At 42.8% G+C, this 23,760-nt stretch overlaps 1 protein-coding gene across 3 annotated transcripts in view; it reads right to left on the bottom strand.

Moving 5' to 3' along the window:
• The window catches only part of spcs1 (signal peptidase complex subunit 1), a 195,530-nt gene that overhangs the window by 123,708 nt on the left and 48,062 nt on the right, over positions 1-23,760 (bottom strand). For 2 of the 3 annotated variants that reach the window (XM_083772354.1, XM_083772355.1), the window contains exon 1: positions 13,006-13,009. The exons of the other annotated variant lie outside the window; for it this stretch is intronic. The gene's annotated coding sequence lies outside the window, so the exon portion shown is untranslated. Of the gene's footprint in view, positions 1-13,005; positions 13,010-23,760 lie in introns of those variants that run through there. 3 annotated transcript variants of the gene reach the window in all.

Genomic DNA, 23,760 nt, shown 5'->3' with positions numbered 1-23,760 from the left:
CCTCTTTAATTAACACTGAGATGAAGTGAAAGTCTAAAGACAACTCACACTTATGGCTTATGGCTTATGGCTTATGGTAGGCTGACCAGGAGCTGAGCTCTGACATCACACACACACACACACACACACACACACACACACACACACACACACACACACACACACACACACACACACACACACACACACACACACACACACAACATACTGTAGGCTGACCAGGAGCAGAGCTCTGACATCACACACACACAACATAAACTGTTGCAGTGCAAACATAGAAATGCAGATTTGTGCAGGCCATCCATTTTTGAGAGATTTACCTACACTATGATAGTTTTTTGAGCGGTGCCTAACCGCTCCAATGACTGGCCGTGTCTGTCTGTCCGTCTGTGATACAAACAGCTGCAATACTGCTGGGTGACCTAAAGTGGCACTGTTGAGCATCCTAAAAGGGCCATTCACACTGAGCACTATACTGTGACTACAGCCAGCCAGTGATGTTGTTGAGCAGCCTGGACCGCTCAGTTCACACAGGTGTGATTTTCACTTGCGCAAGCAGAGCGCACCGGTCATACCGGCTTTTTTATGCGTAAAATATACATTCAACGTCCCATTTAGTGTAGTAGAACCACTTCTTTCATACATACCTGAACTGCCATAAGTGCCATTTAATATTCTGTATTCACTTCCACAGGTGAAACGTCCAAGTCCTTTGAGATTCCAATATTATGTTTGGAAGCACTTGCTGAGCCGGATTGAGATGTGTGTGCAGCCCTAACTTCTGACTGTACTACATGAAGAATACTTGAAGGTACAGTAAAGTACACTTAGAATCACTTACAGGACCATAATGACTTACTATTATGGCTGTGGTTTTCAACCATTTTGATACCAGGGCCCACTATTTATTCATGCATTTCAGCCACGGACCACCATTTGATGAGGTTGGGCCTCTCGGACCCAAAACTAACTTTTTTGATTGATTGATTGAAATATTTATTAACAGTTTGTAGAATTTACAGTACATTTTAAGCACAAACTCAATACAAAGACTGTCAACTGTGAGTGGACGACCCAATTAAGCATTACACTTGTTTACAACAGGGTCCACATTGTTCAATTCATCAAAACATTTAAAGACATACAAACATTTAGAGACATACAAATAGACATTTCTATGTAGCTAAATTCATCATATGGGAAGCAAAAAAGGGGAAAGATACAATATACAGTGAGGGAAAATGGGGTGGGGGGGGTGGGGGGGATTCAGATTTTACAGAGGCCAGTTTCGAATTGCAGCCATCCGTAGGTGCCCTTTGAGAGCGGTTTTGAAGGAGTCAAGGGATTCACATGTCTTAATGACTGTTGGTAGGGCGTTCCACATTTTGGTGGCATAGGAGCGAAAAGAATTTAGTCCCTTGTTTGTGCCGAATCTGGGTTGTACATGGTTTGTTGTACTCCCTCTGGTGTTGTGGGTGTGGACTTCGTTTACACTAAGGAAGTATTTAGACAGGTACATGGGTATCTTGGTGGTGTATCGAATCTTGTGGACCAGACCCATTGCAAGATGCTGTACTCTGTCGTCGACCCTAAGCCATCCCAGCCTGTCAAAGTGGGCAGGGGTGAGGTGGGTTCGGGGGGTGAGGCCAAGTAGGAGCCTGACCAGTTTGTTTTGGGAGGTCTGGAGCCTTGTTTTAAGGGCCTTTGAGGTGCTGTGGTACCAAGAGGTGGATGCATAGTCAAAGAAACCTTGTACGAGGGCTCCTGTTAAGGTCTTCAAGGTGTTTTTGCTGACCAGTGAGGAGATCCTGTAAAGGAATCTTGTTCTTTGATTGACTTTTTTGATTACGTTGGTGGCCATCTTATCACCGGAAAGATTGGCCTCCAGGATGGAACCTAGGTAGGTAATTTGATCTTTTCGTGTGATAATATTGTCACCCACTCTAACCAAGAAGCCATCTGCCTTGCTGAGATTACTATTTGATCCGAAGAGGATGGATTCAGTTTTTCCCAGGTGTAAGGATAGTTTGTTATCAGCGAGCCAGGTGCAGATTCTACCGAGTTCAGAGCTGAGGGTCTTTTCAACCTGCAGTTTGTTCCTGTCCGAGACCAGCAGTGCTGAGTCATCTGCGAACAGGAACAAGTTGCAGTCACAAGCTGAAGTCATGTCGTTAACATATATTAGGAACAGTAAAGGCCCTAGTATGCTTCCTTGTGGGACGCCACAGCTCACTGGGAGGGGAGGGGACAGTGTTCCGTTCACCTCCACCATCTGTTCTCTCCCCTCCAGGTAGGATTGCATCCAGCTCACTGATGTGCTATCAAAACCAATAGCTTTAAGCTTGTTAACCAGTATGGAGTGGTTCACGGTGTCAAAAGCCTTTTGGAGGTCCAGCTTGACCATGCCGCAGTATTTTCCAGCGTCCACCTCGTGTTTGATGTGGTCGCTCAAATAGAGGAGGCATGTGTCAGTGGAGTGGGATGTTCTGAAACCAGATTGGAACTCGTACAGCAATTTATTAGTGGCAAGATACTTTTCAACCTGTTCATAGACTATTTTTTCCATCACTTTCGAGATGGAGCTTAGAATAGAAATAGGGCGGTAGTTGCCGGGTTCTAATTTACTCCCTTTTTTGTACAAGGGGGTTACTTTGGCCAGTTTAAAATCTTGGGGGACCTGTCCCTGTTTGATGGAGAGGTTAACTATGTGGGTGATGACTGGAGCTATGGAAAAGGCTGAGTCTCTGAGAAATTTGGAGGGGATATTGTCATGGCCAGTGGCATATGGGAATGCCCCCATATATGGTCACGCATCGTGAACATTTCAAATCTAGACGGGCCTGCCCCAATGTTATTAGTGCAGCTGCGCCCGGCAACCGGCGAAAACTGGCTTCCATTATGTTGGTCTGACCCTCATCAAACCCTGTACACTCAAAACACGCTCCATAGCCCAGGCGGTGGCATAACCGTCTGGGCATCCGACTGGTAATCCAGTCGCAGTGTGCCGCGGGTTCGACTCCCGAGCCCGACACGGCCTTTACTGCATGTCTTCCCCCATCTCTCTCCCGTTTCCTGTCAGCCTACTGTCTGTCCCTTCAAAAAACCAGATTGGACGAGTGACACCCTCCTTTTTTGGGAAGCTTTTTGGGTTAAGGTTAGGATTAAGGTATAGTTTTACTGAGGTTATATAGGTTAGGGTCATCTATTTAAAATGCTCATTTCTTAATTGTATGGTCTTCTTTCTCTCGACTTCTGTGTTCTATGTTTCTATGGCTGGCTCTATTGTGCCTAACCGTCCGTGTCTCTTCAGGTCATTTAACAGATTGAAACTAGTTTACAGTGGTATGGTTTTTCTCCATTGTGGAGACGCAGGTGTTTCTTAAGATAACGTAACTGACTGAAACTCATCTCACACAGTTTACAGTGGTAAGGTTTTTCTCCAGTATGGATTCGCTAATGTTTCCTCAGTTGACCTGACTCAGTGAAACTTTTGTCACACAGTTTACAGTGGTATGGTATGTCTCCAGTGTGGATTCGCTGGTGTATCTGCAGATATCCTAACGTACTGAAACTCTTATCACACTGTTTACAGTGGTATGGTTTTTCTCCAGTGTGGATACGCTGGTGTCTCTGCAGATGACCTAACTCAGTGAAACCCTTGTCACACTGTTTACAGTGGTATGGCTTTTCTCCAGTATGGATTCGCTGGTGTTTCTGCAGATGACTTAACCGACTGAAACTCTTATCACACTGTTTACAGTGGTATGGTTTTTCTCCAGTGTGGATACGCTGGTGTTTCTGCAGATGACCTAACTGACTGAAACTTTTGTCACACAGTTTACAGTGGTATGGTTTTTCTCCAGTGTGGATACGCCGGTGTCTCTGCAGATGACCTAACGTACTGAAACCCTTGTCACACTGATTACAGTGGTAAGGTTTTTCTCCAGTGTGGATACGCTGGTGTGTCTGCAGACTATCTAACCTGCTGAAACTCTTGTCACACTGTTTACAGATGTGGGCTTTCTGTCCTGCGTGACTCTGCTGATTTATCTTCACTTCTCGTGCCGGAGCTAAATTCATGGTAAACGGCTGGTCACTGTAATTAGATTTGGGTTCATCTGTGTCTCTTTGTTTCTGGCTGGTTACAGAGCAGTACATTTCCTGACATGCTGCTGAAGGGATGTGTTCATCCCTCAGTGTTTGGCAGTAAAGGACATTGTTGTGGCTCCTCTTCCTGGGTTCATGGAGGAAGGTGGAGGCACATGAACACTCGGAACAGGATACCCGAGTCTGGAAACATTGGGCCTCACTCCTTCCTTCCATCATCAAATCCGGCTATAAATGGACTCTGATGAGAATGAGAGTTCTATAGGTTCCTCTGGTGGGGTTTGGACAATATGTATTTTATACCGTAACACTCTCTCCCTCTTCTCCGTGCCTCTCCTCGCTCACTCGTGCTGTGTCTCAGGAAACTCCTTCAGGATGAACCTCTTTAATTAACACTGAGATGAAGTGAAAGTCTAAAGACAACTCACACTTATGTACTGTAGGCTGACCAGGAGCTGAGCTCTGACATCACACACACACACACACACACACACACACACACACACACACACACACACACACACACACACACACACACACACACACACACACACACACACACACACACACACACACAACATACTGTAGGCTGACCAGGAGCAGAGCTCTGACATCACACACACAACATAAACTGTTGCAGTGCAAACATAGAAATGCAGATTTGTGCAGGCCATCCATTTTTGAGAGATTTACCTACACTATGATAGTTTTTTGAGCGGTGCCTAACCGCTCCAATGACTGGCCGTGTCTGTCTGTCCGTCTGTGATACAAACAGCTGCAATACTGCTGGGTGACCTAAAGTGGCACTGTTGAGCAGCCTAAAAGGGCCATTCACACTGAGCACTATACTGTGACTACAGCCAGCCAGTGATGTTGTTGAGCATACCTGAACTGTCCTTTAATATTCTGTATTCACTTCCACAGGTGAAACGTCCAAGTCCTTTGAGATTCCAATATTATGTTTGGAAGCACTTGCTGAGCCGGATTGAGATGTGTGTGCAGCCCTAACTTCTGACTGTACTACATGAAGAATACTTGAAGGTACAGTAAAGTACACTTAGAATCACTTACAGGACCATAATGACTTACTATTATGGCTGTGGTTTTCAACCATTTTGATACCAGGGCCCACTATTTATTCATGCATTTCAGCCACGGACCACCATTTGATGAGGTTGGGCCTCTCGGACCCAAAACTAACTCCATGCTGTATTTAGGAGAGATAACAGGCAAACATTGATAGTAGTAGTTGCATTTACTATGAAATCGTGCATTTCCCGTCAGTCAGTTGTTTGGTTGGTCACCCCAGGCATGCGACATCATCAATATTAATATATATGGGAATGCCCCCATATATGGTCACGCATCGTGAACATTTAAAATCTAGCTTCCATGTTGATCTGACCCTCATCAAACCCTGTACACTCAAGACACGCTCCATATTTGGCCAGTACAGAATTCATTCCATACGTTTCAGGGCTGAGAGGGGCTTGTCGCGTGGCTGCTCGACACCCTTCCTGTGTACCAGATTGGACGAGTGACACCCTCCTTTTTTGGGAAGCTTTTTGGGTTAAGGTTAGGATTAAGGTATAGTTTTACTGAGGTTATATAGGTTAGGGTCATCTATTTAAAATGCTAATTTTTTAATTGTATATGGTCTTCTTTCTCTCGACTTCTGTGTTCTATGTTTCTATGGCTGGCTCTATTGTGCCTAACCGTCCGTGTCTCTTCAGGTCATTTAACAGATTGAAACTAGTTTACAGTGGTATGGTTTTTCTCCATTGTGGAGACGCAGGTGTTTCTTAAGATCACGTAAATGACTGAAACTCATCTCACACAGTTTACAGTGGTAAGGTTTTTCTCCAGTATGGATTCGCTGGTGTGCCTGCAGATGACTTAACCGACTGAAACTATTATCACACTGTTTACAGTGGTATGGTTTTTCTCCAGTGTGGATACGCTGGTGTGCCTGCAGATGACCTAACTGACTGAAACTTTTGTCACACAGTTTACAGTGGTATGGTTTTTCTCCAGTGTGGATACGCTGGTGTCTCTGCAGATGACCTGACTCAGTGAAACCCTTGTCACATTCTTTACAGTGGTATGGTTTTTCTCCAGTATGGATACGCAGGTGTTTCTTAAGACTATCTAACGTACTGAAACTCTTATCACACAGTTTACAGTGATATGGTTTTTCTCCAGTGTGGATTCGCTGGTGTATCTGCAGATATCCTAACGTACTGAAACTCTTATCACACTGTTTACAGTGGTATGGTTTTTCTCCAGTATGGATACGCAGGTGTTTCTTAAGACAACCTGACTCAGTGAAACTCTTATCACACTGTTTACAGTGGTATGGTTTTTCTCCAGTATGGATACGCAGGTGTTTCTTAAGACAACCTGACTCAGTGAAACTCTTATCACACTGTTTACAGTGGTATGGTTTTTCTCCAGTGTGGATACGCTGGTGTTTCTGCAGATGACCTAACTGACTGAAACTTTTGTCACACAGTTTACAGTGGTATGGTTTTTCTCCAGTGTGGATACGCCGGTGTCTCTGCAGATGACCTGACTCAGTGAAACCCTTGCCACATTCTTTACAGTGGTATGGTTTTTCTCCAGTATGGATACGCAGGTGTTTCTTAAGACTATCTAACATACTGAAACTCTTATCACACTGTTTACAGTGGTATGGTTTTTCTCCAGTGTGGATACGCTGGTGTGTCTGCAGACTATCTAACCTGCTGAAACTCTTGTCACACTGTTTATAGATGTGGGCTTTCTGTCCCGCGTGACTCTGCTGATTTATCTTCACTTCTCTTGCCGGAGCTAAATTCATGGTAAACGGCTGGTCACTGTAATTAGATTTGGGCTCATCTGTGTCTCTTTGTTTCTGGCTGGTTACAGAGCAGTACATTTCCTGACATGCTGCTGAAGGGATGTGGTCATTCCTCAGTGTTTGGCAGTAAAGGACATTGTTGTGACTCCTCTCCTCGGGTTCATGGAGGAAGGTGGAGGCACATGAACACTCGGAACAGGATACCCGAGTCTGGAAACATTGGGCCTCACTCCTTCCTTCCATCATCAAATGTGGCTATAAATGGACTCTGATGAGAATGAGAGTTCTATAGGTTCCTCTGTTGGGGTTGGGACAATATGTCATTTATACCGTAACACTCTCTCCCTCTTCTCCGTGCCTCTCCTCGCTCACTCGTGCTGAAGGATGAACCTCTTTAATTAACACTGAGATGAAGTGAAAGTCTAAAGACAACTCACACTTATGTACTGTAGGCTGACCAGGAGCTGAGTTCTGACATCACACACACAACATACTGTAGGCTGACCAGGAGCAGAGCTCTGACATCACACACACAACATAAACTGTTGCAGTGCAAACATAGAAATGCAGATTTGTGCAGGCCATCCATTTTTGAGAGATTTACCTATACACTATGATAGATTTTTGAGCAGTGCCTAACCGCTCCAATGACTGGCTGTGTCTGTCTGTCCATCTGTGATACAAACAGCTGCAATACTGCTGGGTGACCTAAAGTGGCACTGTTGAGCATCCTAAAAGGGCCATTCACTGAACACTATACTGTGACTACAGCCAGCCAGTGATGTTGTTGAGCAGCCTGGACCGCTCAGTTCACACAGGTGTGATTTTCACTTGCGCAAGCAGAGTGCTTTTATGCATAAAATATACATTCAACGTCCCATTTAGTGTAGTAGAACCACTTCTTTCATACAATGGTAATTTCTTAGTTTTCAGACTTTGCCTGAACTGTCATTTAATATTCTGTATTCACTTCCACAGGTGAAACGTCCAAGTCCTTTGAGATTCCAATATTATGTTTGGAAGCATGTATGTAGGGGCGGCGGTGGCTCAGGGGTAGATTGCCTGGATGGTAACCGTAAGGTTGCCAGTTCGAACCCGGGCTCCCCCAGAGTTACTGTCGAAGTGTCCTTGAGCAAGACACTGAACCCCTAATTGCTCCCGATGTGCTAGTTGGTGCCTTGTGTTACACACTTGGATAGAAATTATGATTTTCCAGTGTGCAAGAATTGAAGGTTTATTTATCTGTAAACACACAGACAAAGGCACACCATAAGCAACACGTACTGCTCACGTTGTTGCAAACTCTGGTCCTAAGTAACTGATCACAAAGATCACAATACTAGTCAATAAGGTGCATTCAGTTGGTATACATGAAATGGCAGTAATACTCTTGTATTTGTTTAGTGTACAGAAACCACAAAATGACTTCTCTTGTTATCCAAAATAATCACAATTATCAAATACATAAAATGTCACATTACTATCAATAGCTAAACGTTTTCACCTTGTAACAAACTACTAAAGTGTCTGCAATATAACTCTCACAGTATTATTTAACTAACTCTCAAAAACGGAAATATATCAGCTGCATTACATTACTCTGGCTACCATAATGAAATCATCTTACACAACACACATCCACATCATTCATTCCAGGCTACATATGAGCTTCTTCTTTTTTTTTTTTTTTTTTTTGCGGCTTACGCCTTTTATTGATTTTTTAAGGGACAGATAGTAGGCTGAAAGGAAACGGGAGAGAGATGGGGGGATGACATGCGGTAAAGGCCGTGTCGGGTTCGGGAGTCGAACCCGCGGCACACCGCGACTGGATCACCAGTCCGGTGCCCAGACCGTTACATATGAGCTTCTTAACCCAACCCAACAAGTCATGTTCAGTATATCAAGGTAAGCATTTCTAATGACAACTCATGTGCATTCCACACACACATAATGCTTCACAGATACCCTTCTCCGTTTATACCTTCCTTTAACATGTTCACTATCACATTTCTACACTTTATCTCATCGTTTCTCACCTGTAAACACACAGACAAAGGCACACAATAAGCAACACGTACTGCTCACGTTGTTGCAAACTTTGGTCCTAAGTAACTGATCAGGACCCCTGCTGTCCAAGTACTAAAGTAGTGCCTTGCACAGTGTGTTTAGCTGCCCAAACGATTGCCCGTCCACAAATGAGCATCACTCATTCATTGTAGTGCAAACCAAGAATGATAAACTGTTTCACAGCTTTAGTAAATGTATAATCATGCGAAATGTCTTAACCACAGTTCACAGTATAATGTAACCAACTAATTAAATTAAATGAAACAATCATGTATTGGAACAATCAAATGAAATAATATGATGGGGGTATTCCGGTTGCCTGTATTAATCATGTACTTCAGAATCCCAATATAATCATGTATCTCACACTTGCATGGTTTCCGCTGCCATCGGTGTATGAATGTGTTTGTGAATGGGTGAATGTAATGCACAATCTCTGTAAAGCGCCTTGGATAAAGGCGCTATATAAATGCACCATTTACCATTTACCATTTACGAAGCACTTGCTGAGCCGGATTGAGACGTGTGTGCAGCCCTAACTTCTGACTGTACTACATGAACAATACTTGAAGGTACAGTACAGTAAAGTACACTTAGAATCACTTACAGGACCATAATGACTTACTATTATTGCTGTGGTTTTCAACCATTTTGATACCAGGGCCCACTATTTATTCATGCATTTCAGCCACGGACCACCATTTGATGAGGTTTAGCCTCTCGGGCCCAAAACTGACTCCATGCTGTATTTAGGAGAGATAACAGGCAAACATTGATGGTAGTAGTTGCATTTACTATGAAATCGTGCATTTCCCGTCAGTCAGTTGTTTGGTTGGTCACCCCAGGCATATCATCAATATTAATATATATGGGAATGCCCCCATATATGGTCACGCATCGTGAACATTTAGACGGGCCTAGACGGGCCTGCCCCAATGTTATTAGTGCGGCTGTGCCCGGCAGCCAGTGAAAACTGGCTTCCATATGTTGATCTGACCCTCATCAAACCCTGTACACTCAAGACACGCTCCATATTTGGCCAGTACAAAATTCATTCCATACGTTTCAGGGCTGAGAGAGGCCCTGGGTACCAGATTGGACGAGTGACACCCTCCTTTTTTGGGAAGCTTTTTGGGTTAAGGTAATAGGATTAAGGTATAGTTTTACTGAGGTTATATAGGTTAGGGTCATCTATTTAAAATACTAATCTCTTAATTGTATGGTCTTCTTTCTCTCGACTTCTGTGTTTTATGTTCCTATGGCTGTCTCTATTGTGCCTAACCGTCCGTGTCTCTTCAGGTCATTTAACAGATTGAAACTAGTTTACAGTGGTATGGTTTTTCTCCAGTGTGGAGACGCAGGTGTTTCTTAAGATCACGTAACTGACTGAAACTCATCTCACACAGTTTACAGTGGTATGGTTTTTCTCCAGTGTGGATACGCTGGTGTCTCTGCAGATGACCTAACTGAAACTTTTGTCACAGTTTACAGTGGTATGTTTTTTCTCCAGTGTGGAGACGCAGGTGTTTCTTAAGACTGTCTAACCTGCTGAAACTCTTGTCACACTGTTTACAGTGGTATGGTTTTTCTCCAGTGTGGATACGCTGGTGTCTCTGCAGATGACCTGACTCAGTGAAACCCTTGTCACACTGTTTACAGTGGTATGGCTTTTCTCCAGTATGGATTCGCTGGTGTATCTTCAGATGTCCTAACTGACTGAAACTCTTATAACACTGTTTACAGTGGTATGGTTTTTCTCCAGTGTGGATACGCTGGTGTTCCTGCAGACTACCTAACCTGCTGAAACTCTTGTCACACTGTTTACAGTGGTATGGCTTTTCTCCAGTATGGATACGCAGGTGTATCTGCAGATTACCTAGTTGACTAAAACTCTTATCACACTGTTTACAGTGGTATGGTTTTTCTCCAGTGTAGATACGCTGGTGTTCCTGCAGACTAGCTAACCTGCTGAAACTCTTGTCACACTGTTTACAGTGGTATGGCTTTTCTCCAGTATGGATACGCAGGTGTATCTGCAGATTACCTAGTTGACTGAAACTCTTGTCACACTGTTTACAGTGGTATGGCTTTTCTCCAGTATGGATACGCAAGTGTTTCTTAAGACTATCTAATGTACTGAAACACTTGTCACACTGTTTACAGTGGTATGTTTTTTCTCCAGTATGGATTCGCAGGTGTTTCTTAAGATCATGTAAAAGACTGAAACTCATCTCACACAGTTTACAGTGGTAAGGTTTTTCTCCAGTGTGGATACGCTGGTGTTCCTGCAGACTATCTAACCTGCTGAAACCCTTGTCACACTGTTTACAGATGTGGGCTTTCTGTCCTGCGTGACTCTGCTGATTTATCTTCACTTCTCTTGCCGGAGCTAAATTCATGGTAAACGGCTGGTCACTGTAATTATATTTTGGCTCATCTGTGTCTCTTTGTTTCTGGCTGGTTACAGAGCAGTACATTTCCTGACATGCTGCTGAAGGGATGTGTTCATTCCTCAGTGTTTGGCAGTAAAGGCCATTGTTGTGGCTCCTCTCCTCGGGTTCATGGAGGAAGGTGGAGGCACATGAACACTCGGAACAAGATACCCGAGTCTGGAAACATTGGGTCTCACTCCTTCCTTCCATCATCAAATGTGGCTATGAATGGACTCTGATGAGAATGAGAGTTCTATAGGTTCCTATGTTGGGGTTTGGACAATATGTCTTTTTTACCGTAAAACACTCTTTCCCTCTTCTCCGTGCCTCTCCTCGATCACTCGTGCTGCGTCTCAGGAAACTCCTTCAGGATGAACGTCTTTAATTAACACTGAGATGAAGTGAAAGTCTAAAGACAACTCACACTTATGTACTGTAGGCTGACCAGGAGCTGAGGTCTGAGATCACACACACAACATACTGTAGGCTGACCAGGAGCAGAGCTCTGACATCACACACACAACATACTGTAGGCTGACCAGGAGCAGAGCTCTGACATCACACACACAACATAAACTGTTGCAGTGCAAACATAGAAATGCAGATTTGTGCAGGCCGTCCATTTTTGAGAGATTTACCTACACTATGATAGTTTTTTTGAGCGGTGCCTAACCGCTCCAATGACTGGCCGTGGCTGTCTGTCCGTCTGTGATACAAACAGCTGCAATACTGCTGGGTGACCTAAAGTGGCACTGTTGAGCAGCCTAAAAGGGCCATTCACACTGAGCACTATACTGTGACTACAGCCAGCCAGTGATGTTGTTGAGCAGCCTGGACCGCTCAGTTCACACAGGTGTGATTTTCACTTGCGCAAGCAGAGCGCACCGGTCATACCGGCTTTTTTATGCGTAAAATATATATTCAACGTCCCATTTAGTGTAGTAGAACCACTTTTTTTCATACAATGGTAATTTCTTCGTTTTCAGACTTTGCCTGAACTGTCATTTAATATTCTGTATTCACTTCCACAGGTGAAACGTCCAAGTCCTTTGAGATTCCAATATTATGTTTGGAAGCACTTGCTGAGCCGGATTGAAATGTGTGTGCAGCCCTAACTTCTGACTGTACTACATGAAGAATACTTGAAGGTACAGTAAAGTACACTTAGAATCACTTACAGGACCATAATGACTTACTATTATGGCTGTGGTTTTCAACCATTTTGATACCAGGGCCCACTATTTATTCATGCATTTCAGCCACGGACCACCATTTGATGAGGTTTAGCCTCTCGGACCCAAAATGCTGTATTTAGGAGAGATAACAGGCAAACATTGATAGTAGTAGTTGCATTTACTATGAAATTGTCATTTCCCGTCAGTCAGTTGTTTGGTTGGTCACAGGCATGCGACATCATCAATATTAATATATATGGTCACGCATCGTGAACATTTAAAATCTAGACGGGCCTGCCCCAATGTTATTAGTGCAGCTGCGCCCGGCAGCCCGGCGAAAACTGGCTTCCATATGTTGGTCTGACCCTCATCAAACCCTGTAAACTTGAGAAACGCTCCATATTTGGCCAGTATAGAATTCATTCCATACGTTTCAGGCCTGAGAGGGGCCTGTCGCTTGGCTGCTCGACACCCTTCCTGGGTACCAGATTGGACGAGTGACACCCTCCTTTTTTGGGAAGCTTTTTGGGTTAAGGTTAGGATTAAGGTATAGTTGGTTATATAGGTTAGGGTCATCTATTTTAAATGCTCATTTCTTAATTGTATGGTCTTCTTTCTCTCGACTTCTGTGTTCTATGTTTCTATGGCTGGCTCTATTGTGCCTAACCGTCCGTGTCTCTTCAGGTCAGATTGAAACTAGTTTACAGTTGTAAGGTTTTTCTCCAGTATGGATTCGCTGATGTTTCCTCAGTTGACACGACTCAGTGAAACTGTTGTTACACAGTTTACAGTGGTATGGTTTTTCTCCAGTGTGGATATGCTGGTGTCTCTTCAGATGACCTAACTGACTGAAACTTTTGTCACACTGTTTACAATGGTATGGTTTTTCTCCAGTATGGATACGCAGGTGTTTCTTAAGACTATCTAACGTACTGAAACTCTTATCACACTGTTTACAGTGGTATGGTTTTTCTCCAGTGTGGAGACGCAGGTGTATCTTCAGTTTACCTGACACAGTGAAACCCTTGTCACACAGTTTACAGTGGTATGGTTTTTCTCCAGTATGGATACGCAGGTGTTTCTTAAGACTATCTAACGTACTGAAACTCTTATCACACTGTTTACAGTGGTATGGTTTTTCTCCAGTGTGGAGACGCAGGTGTATCTTCAGTTTACCTAACCCAGTGAAACCCTTGTCACACAATTTACAGTGGTATGGTTTTTCTCCAGTATGGATTCGCTGGTGACTCTGCAGATTACCTAACGTACTGAAACCCTTGTCACACTGTTTACAGTGGTATGGCTTTTCTCCAGTATGGATACGCTGGTGTCTCTGCAGATTACCTAACGTACTGAAACCCTTGTCACACTGTTTACAGTGGTATGGCTTTTCTCCAGTATGGATTCGCTGGTGTCTCTTCAGATGTCCTAACTGACTGAAACTCTTATAACACTGTTTACAGTGGTATGGTTTTTCTCCAGTATGGATACGCTGGTGTGCCTGCAGACTACCTGACTCAGTGAAACTCTTGTCACACAGTTTACAGTGGTATGGTTTTTCTCCAGTGTGGAGACGCAGGTGTGCCTGCAGACTACCTGACCAACTGAAACTCTTATCACACTGTTTACAGTGGTAAGGTTTTTCTCCAGTGTGGATACGCTGGTGTGTCTGCAGACTACCTGACCGACTGAAACTTTTGTCACACTGTTTACAGTGGTAGGTTTTTTCTCCAGTGTTGATATGCTGGTGTCTCTGCAGATTATCTAACTTACTGAAACACTTGTCACACTGTTTACAGATGTGGGCTTTCCGTCCTGCGTACCTCTGATGATTTGTCTTTACTTCTCTTGCCGGAGCTAAATTCATGGTAAACTGTTGGTCACTGTAATTAGATTTGGGTTCATCTGTGTCTCTTTGTTTATGGCTGGTTACAGAGCAGTACATTTCCTGACATGCTGCTGAAGGGATGTGGTCATTCCTCAGTGTTTGACAGTAAAGGACAATGTTGTCGCTCCTCTCTTCGGGTTCATGGAGGTAGGTGGAGGCACATGAACACTCGGAACAGGATACCCGAGTCTGGAAACATTGGGCCTCACTCCTTCCTTCCATCATCAAATGTGGCTATAAATGAACTCTGGTGAGAATGAGAGTTCTATAGGTTCCTCTGTTGGGGTTGGGACAATATGTATTTTATACCGTAACACTCTCTCCCTCTTCTCCGTGCCTCTCCTTGCTTACTTGCGCTGCGTCTCAGGAAACTCCTTCAGGATGAACCTCTTTCATTAACACTGAGATGAAGTGAAAGTCTAAAGACAACTCACACTTATGTACTGTAGGCTGACCAGGAGCTGAGCTCTGACATCACACACACAACATATAGGCTGACCAGGAGCTGAGCTCTGACATCACACACACAACATAAACTTTTGCAGTGCAAACATATAAATGCAGATTTGTGCAGGCCGTCCATTTTTGAGAGATTTACCTACACTATGATAGTTTTTTGAGCGGTGCCTAACCGCTCCAATGACTGGCTGTGGCTGTCTGTCCGTCTGTGATACAAACAGCTGCAATACTGCTGGGTGACCTAAAGTGGCACTGTTGAGCATCCTAAAAGAGCCATTCACACTGAGCACTATACTGTGACTACAGCCAGCCAGTGATGTTGTTGAGCAGCCTGGACCGCTCAGTTCACACAGGTGTGATTTTCACTTGCGCAAGCAGAGCTCACCGGTCGTACCGGCTTTTTTATGCGTATGCCTGTGGTATAAATATACTGATTTTGAGAGTGACTTAATGAAGATATGTATCAATGCCGGGGTATAACTGGCTTTCGATGGTGATGTAATAAAGATATGATTCAGTGTCTGGTGGATTAAATAATAATAATGGATTTTATTTATAACGCACTTTATATTCGCAAGAATCTCAAAGTGCTACAGCAGTGAATAAAAGCAAAAGAAACAACACACCATTAAAAACATCTAAAAGAACAGGAACATTTAAAACATAAGGGCAAGGCTATAAAAATGCTTTGGTAAAAAGGAAAGTTTTGAGTACTGTAGCGAAGGAAAGCGTCATGAAACTACACTCTTGTTAGTTTAATTAACCCATTTAGACCTGAGGACGCATCTGTGTCACCTTATACTGTAGCTGATAACCACTTTATTTTGATCATCTGTCGCAAAATAGCAGATATACAAGCTTGTACATCTGCTATTTTTGAAAAATCGTGGAAATGTATGTGTCTTTGAATATATGCTCTTTTTGAAAAATCGTGGAAATGTATGTGTCTTTGAATATATGCTCTTTCACAACAAACGTTTTTAACTCCTTGGAACAACATATTTTGAGATGGGGGTCTACGGCCAAAAACATATAATTATTGACATGAAAAGGTCTGGGAACCACTGAAACATAGGTTTTTCAGAAAACTGTCGTTATATAGACTGTCTGTATATAGACTGCCTATATTTAGACGTTGATAATTTTTTGACTATTATTACCCCAGTTTTTAGACCTTTTTTTGCCATTTAGACGTCTATTAGACTACAAAAATGCTCAGTGGGAGGAAAATACGTTTAGGGCCCTGAATGTACAGAGTAGGAGAAAAAGAAAAAAAAGGCAACCGTAAATGAATACCGTCTCCTTTCTATGGAAAAAGTGAGTCTACCTCCCCTTCATGTGGTCCCCTGAAAGGTGGACTTTAGGACCTTTTGGTTAATCGTCTGTGTGGTCCACATGCAGGTGGGAGGTCTGGTGGAGGTCTGGTTAATATAGTTTGTGTGGTCCACACAATTTTACGATTTACGATTTTACGATTTAGGCCACGGACCACCATTTGATGAGGTTTAGCCTCTCGGGCCCAAAACTAACTACATGCTGTATTTAGGAGAGATAACAGGCAAACATTGATCAAAATCACAATTCTTCTACATTTTATAATTGTGTATAGATTCTTGAAAATTAAGTAATTCAGATGTTTAACAATAATTAAACTCTCAAAAGAAATGTAAAATGAAACCAAATGGATGGTTTCTCTCAAGAGTGAAAGATCTTTAGTTACCAACTCTCCATCATTTAGCTGGGGACCATGTGGAACCCTCTCAAGGACCACTGGTGGTCCCCCGACCACAGGTTGAAAACCACTGCTATATATCTATTGTGCTTGGTTTATTGTATACGCTACATATAGCCTGCGACAACCTTTGTAAGCACATGCATGAGGAAGAGTTATGCTTACGGACTATACTGAAAGGTTGAATGGTGTATCTATCTTCTATAAATGCACCATGCATGTCTGTGTGTGCACGTACGCACGTACGTCTGTAATCCATGTCACTGGAGAACCGTTCGTCCCACAACACAGTGTGGAAAATCGGGTTTACGATTTACGATTTACGATTTTCTTGCAAAGTCCAGACGTTTTTCACTCGGTGGATGGATGGCCCCGGTTGAGCTTCATTTTGATTAATCACAAAATGTCAGGGAATGATTATTTAGATAGCATCTTGTTTAGACAGTTGCTAGGTTTTGATCTTTACCATTGTGGTATCCTTAGTTGTTACTTACTTTGAAGTACCAAATTAATTCCACACACTAGGGTTTACTTTGATCTTCCACTTTGTAAGTGGTTGTGGATAAGATAAGATGGATAGCGTCTGCTGCTCGTCCACAGATGAAACACATGTGGGCGACACCATTGGTTCCCAAACCTTTTCATGTCGAGGACCCCCAAAATGATACTCATTATAGACTGCGGACCCCCATTTGAAGATGTCTGCCAAGGACACCAATAAGTGTCAAGGTATGAGACAGGTGTTGGACCGAAATGCAGAACCACACGGGAAGGCAGGCAGATTACGTTTAAATGACGATTAATTTACCAATACCAACACAGGACATACATGGGCTGGACACACCTTAAACATAAACTATATTCAAGCAGGGAACACAAGGAACTGAGGGTATAAGTAGACACAGGGAGACTAACAGGACACAGGTGGAGAAAACTAGATAACACAGGGAGGTGAGACAACACAGGAAACAGTAACCATAGGGAAAACAGGAAACACTAAGATATCACTACAAAATACAAAATACAAAATAAAACAGACATATCATGACAATAAGAGAAGATTTGTATGACTCTAGCAGTGATTCTGATTCTCAACCATTTTCATTTGGAAGACCCCCAGGTTTGATATGCATTAGTCTACGGAACCCCATTTAATGGCATTTCTGTCTCTGGGAACCCTCAATTTATATTGGTAAATGGTGCATTTATATAGCGCCTTTATCCAAGGCGCTTTACAGAGATTGTGCATTACATTCACCCATTCACACACACATTCATACACCGATGGCAGCGGAAACCATGCAAGGCACCAACTAGCACATCGGGAGCAATTAGGGGTTCAGTGTCTTGCTCAAGGACACTTCGACAGTAAGGCTCAATCCCAATTCCCCCCTTCGTCCTGGCCCTTAGCCCTTGCCCTTGCTTATGCGCGTTCACGTGAGGGGGAAGGGTTATCTCAATTGTCTTTGGATGGAGGGGAAGGGCCGAGGGTGAGGGGTAGAATCCCCTTCGTTTGAAGGGATATCTCGACGGGACTTCAAACGGAGCAACATCACTGAGGGCTGAAAGGCGGACGAGGTAAGAAGCCTTTTATGTCCTTTATTATGGAAAAATATTATAATAACCAATATTATTTGAATGTATTAACAATCTGCATCGCCAAAAATATCGCAATCTCTAGCAAAGGTTAACGTTACTTCACGTGAACTAACGATATGATACGGCGTTGCATTCATACAACGTTACCCATTCATTTGGCGCCGCTTTATTCTTTTTTATTTATCGCCGGTGCGCCGGTGATACAACTCGGATGCAAGCTAGCTTATTAGCAGGCATCAGTCCGACCCCCCAGACCACGATATGTCAACATTCTGCAGTTTTGGAGCTCTTAAAATCCGTGAAATAGTCTACTGTACCTACATAACGCTGTCACTGCATAACGTTGGCTACTCGCTGCAGTGATAGCTATGGTTTTATCATGACCAATGTTAAGCTAATCCCCACAAGTTGCAAAACTTACATAACTAATTAGCAATGGTGTTGTTTTTTCCCCCAGGCAAACCAGCTACGGAACAGATTGCAAGCTGCTGTGCAGACTGTACATTGGATGGAGATGAATCACGATGGCATTTTCATTGATAGAAAATTACTCTGTTCTTAATGATATTAAAAACAATGAACAGTGACCACAGCCCCTTCTTTCTATACTGTAAATAGTTTTTCTTTTTTCTAACCCTGTATATATATCTGTAGCCTACCCATGCTATACAAACTGTTAATACAATAATCAATGAATCAGGTACAACTGTTGAGCAGGTGTCAGAATGAGCTATGCTGAACTACATTCTGCATTGTGGGCTACCAAGATGAGACAAAATTACAATATATTTATTTCATCATAACCACAGCAATGTTATATTTACGTTCCATCTCTACAGCTTAAATCAAATGGAAAGTAGTTTCCAAAGTGGGTTATGGGCTAAATGATAGTTTGTACACTCTCAGAGTTAATTAACATTGATTTTACAATATAAATTGGGGGTCCCAGAGACAGAAATGCCATCAAAGTTTGGGGACCACTGGCCTGTAGTGAGCTTGCAGACCAGCTATTTTCTGAGAACAGGTTGTATATCAATATCTACAAGGGACGTTCAATATTTAGGGACGTTCCAATTCCTAGGGGGATGATTTATCCCCCTACCCCTTGACACTCATTATGTAGGGACAAGGGGAAGGGGCAAGGGCTGAGGGGTAGGGTTAAAAAAGGAATTGGGAAAGGGCCTAACTCTGGGGGAGCCCGGGTTCGAACTGGCAACCTTACGGTTACCATCCAGGCACTCTGAGGCTACCCCTGAGCCACCACCGCCCCATATTGTAACATCAATGTTAATTTAACTATGAGAGTGTATACAAATGGAACCCAATGGACCTGTTAGGGTCCACTATAGGGGGACTGACAACATGTCAGTTTGTCACCCCTTCACATTCAGTAGATCCTGTGATCTTTTGTGGCCAGATGTAATTTCCTGGGGTCTAGTATAGGACTATAGTAAATAATACAAAAATAAATCGCTATAAAATTGTGTAAAAATAAATTACATATACAATACATATATACAACAGGCACGTACAGGTCTAATATCCTTTCAAATCAGTGGAGACTAATGGAGAGGAAAACGTAAACAGATATCACCCCCTCAGTGAGAGGAGGAATGCATGATGAGTTCTCCTCGTGGTCACTGGATTAACAAGAAATGACAAGCAATCTCTATGATAATGATCTGAAGAGGATCTCATGCATTTTAACCCATTTATTTAGACCTGGGACCAGATTCTACAAAATAAATACATTTTCAGTTTTTCCACATGCGCAATACATTGTGCACTGAAATGGACAGTTCAAATAATACATGTATTCTAACTTAATCAATTAATAATGGCTTTGAAATATAAATAAAAGGACTAAATGCATCATCATGGCTTAAATAAGTAACTAGAAAATGTATTTATCTTTTATGCAAAAGGAAAGCCACAAAGGATCCCATTATATGATACCAATCAAAGTAACATTCTTCAGCTGCACAACGTCTCCCAGATTACATTTAATTAGTTTAATTGTACTGTTTTCTTTCGCCCAGGGGACCGAGACATCACTGCATAGCTGTCAGTTCCTTAACCCATTTAGGCCTTTTTTTCCTGAAAAAACCTCATGTTTCTATATCAGTGGTTCTCAATATTTCACGTCAAGGACCCCCAAAAATATATGAAATTGACCGCTGACCCCCCCCCCCCCCCCATCTGAAAATGTGTTGTTTCAGGGACCCCCCTCCCCAGAAGCAAAGATTTGAGTTAAAAACGTTCGCTCTGAAAGAGTATGTAATATTCAAAGCTTCGCACCACATGTTCATGTTTTTTTTTTTTATATAGCAGACCTACAAGCTCGTAGCGCGCCACTCGGTGGCGTGCTACGAGCTCGTAGATCTGCTATTTTTCAATAGCTAAATTATAACGTAATGTTTAAAACACCAAAAGGGGTTCCCGACCAAAATGGGTTAATGTGCTTCAGTGGCTTTCTCTTGCCTCGATCCAACTCTCATCGGGTCCCATTACTAGAAATCAAGAGACATGATGTTCCCCTTGAACACTTCCCACACACAATTATTGAAGTCTCTCACAGCCTGCAGGGAGAATAATCAGAATATACGTGTATTTGGATTTAAATTCTTTAACAGTATCGTGCTTCAAAGCGCACGGTTTGTTTGCACTAGTGACCTAGTGGGCCTTTTTTTTCCAACCTGGGATTTTCTTTACATCTCAGGCTCTTTGCAGCTAAACTCTAAGCGGTTTGGCTTATTATAACGGAACTTATTAAAGGGGAATACCACTCATTTTCAACATTTTTACTATGTCATTATACCTTTTAGAGCTTTAAAAAAGTCCCCCCATTCTGTTTCCTAGAACTGTACTGTAAATGGGTTAACCGTTGAGCTTTTGGGCCTGTGATACAGTGTTGTTTTTGGCAGCAAATTTCTATTTTAGTTTAGTCATAGTCTTTGGACTGAAACTTCATTTAGTTTTTGTCACATTTTAGTCACCTGGAATGTCTTAGTGTTAGTCTAGTTTTAGTCGACTAAATGTCATAAGATTTTAGTCGACTAAATCTACAGTTGATTTAGGCGACTAAAATTTATTTTGGCGGGCCTTGATGCCGTCGTAATGAGTGTTTTTACACTTGCTGAAAATAGCTGATCTACAAGCTCACAACGCGTCGCAATGCAACGCGTTGTGAGCTTGTAGATCAGCTATTTTTAGCATGCAACCAAGTGTAAAATGACTTATACTGGATCTCTTGTCCACTAGTCCCTTCCTAAGATTTTAGTCTAGTTTTTATTTGTTGACGAAATTGTCAGTATATTTAGTCTTAGTTTTAGTCATCGTAGCTTAGTTTTCATTTAGTTTCCATTTGTTTTTGTCAGTGAAAATAGGTAGTCGACGAACATTTTTCGTCTTAGTTTTAGTCGACGAAAACAACACTGTTGTGATAGAATAAAGAAATGAATTGCCCTGTAATAATAATAGTAATGGATTTAATTTATAATGCACTTTACATTCCTCAGAATCTCAAAGTGCTACAGTAGGCATTAGGCAAAAAATATGAAACAATAGGTAAAATTACATTACACGATTAAAAGCACACAGTTTAGCATCAAGAAACATAGAAAAAATACAACAGATATTGGTCAGGGAATAAAATCAGTGGGTTTGGGGGAAGGTCTTATTAAAAAGGTAGGTCCCGCTGGGGACGCTGTGGGATGGCGGCGTGTTCCCTCCTCCACATCATCAGTGCCCATACCCGAGGCGGGGGTTGGCGAAAGGGCCTTTCTGTGTGGAGTTTGCATGTTCTCCCCGTGTCCCCTAGGGTAGATACCCTCACAAAAACATGCCGTAATCCTGGTCTCTAAAACTACCTCCCCCTGGCCAGCCGGGGCGCCTGATGGAGGGGAAAGGAACTGGTCGGAATAACGTGTCCCTTCCACGCGCTACGTCCGGCCGGGGAAATTATCCTCTCTCAGGTGAAAAGAAGCAGCTTGGACTCCTCATGCATAGAAGGAGGCATGAGGTCAGTCCGCTGCCCCCCCAGGTTGGCAGAGGAAGTGTAGCGCCCAGGATTACATTAGATAATTGGCACTGGGTGAAAAGAATACTGGGTTACAAAATCGTGGGATAAAGATTTAGAGAAAAAAACAAAACAAAAAAAGTGCTACAGTAGACATTAGGCAAAAATATGAAACAATAGGTAAAAGCAGAAAGAAATAACATTACACGATTAAAAGCACACAGTTTAGCATCAAGAAACATAGGAAAAAAACAACAGATATTGGTCAGGGAATAGAATCAGTGGGTTTGGGGGAAGGTCTTATTAAAAAGGTAGGTCTTTAGTCCTCTCTTGAAGCAGTCCATTGACGGTGGCGCTCTGTGTGCTTCTTTTAGCTGCCTTTTAGGTGTCCACAGAATGTTTTAGCTGTTTCTATTCTTATTTTTCTTTTACATCTTTCTGCCTGTAGCACTTTGAGATGTAGGGTGTAAAGTACGTTATAAATAAAAATGTATTATTATTATTACATCAAAGGGGGCTTAAGCCCCTGCCCTTTTACCCGTCTGTAAAACAACTGCCCTCTCCCAGACCACGAATGCAGCGTTTACCGGTCCCTTGGTGAAAGAAATGCAAATGCCCTCCTCTCCTCTCCTTTCCATGCCATGCCGGAAGAAGCATTCAGGAGAATTGCTTTCCCCCCCCCCCCCCCCCCGAAGTCTCCTGAACGTGAACGCAGCATTTTTCGTTTAAAAGAACTGTTTAGAAATCCAGGTCGGACTCGTTACACCTGCATCTCCAGTATAGCTAAACAGTGCTGGGTTGCGCCCTGAAAATAGCTGATCTACAAGCTCTTGTAGATCTGCTATTTTCGCTATTTTCGTCTAAAAGTGCCCTCTTACGGGATGTCAACCCCTGCCTCTCTATAAACCCTCTATGCACGTCCCTGCTCAGCAGTGGCGTGCACAGACATTTAGAGGGGCAGGTGCTCAAGTGAAAAAAAGGGCACCTTGTGCAGCGCATTTTGGGGCGGGACCCATTTTGGTGCTTTAGCTATTGAAAAATAGCAGATCTACAAGCTCATAGCGCGCCACCGAGTGGCGCGCTACGAGCTTGTAGGTCTGCTATTTATTTTTATTATCGAAGAACCACTGACATAGAAACACATAGCTTTAGATTGTGGGGGGCCTAAATAATATAGTAGAAGCGTTTATCAAGATTTGATCAATGTCACCATGGTCCACACACTACAAATTAAGAAAAAAAAGAAAACTATATATATATATTTTTTTTTAGCACATTGCCAAAAGGGCAGGGGGTGCTCTACCACCCCCTAGTGTCTATCTGTGCAGCCACAGCTGCTCAGCGACTTATATATATATATATATATATATGAGATAAAAAAGGGACTCCTGCACATCCAAAAAGACCCGTAGGAGGTGCAAGTCTAGTTAGCAGGCATAGACAT

Source organism: Protomyctophum parallelum, assembly GCF_964188405.1.
Source record: "Protomyctophum parallelum genome assembly, chromosome: 8".
Lineage (NCBI taxonomy): Eukaryota > Metazoa > Chordata > Actinopteri > Myctophiformes > Myctophidae > Protomyctophum > Protomyctophum parallelum.
This window is presented reverse-complemented; position numbering and strand designations above follow the sequence as displayed.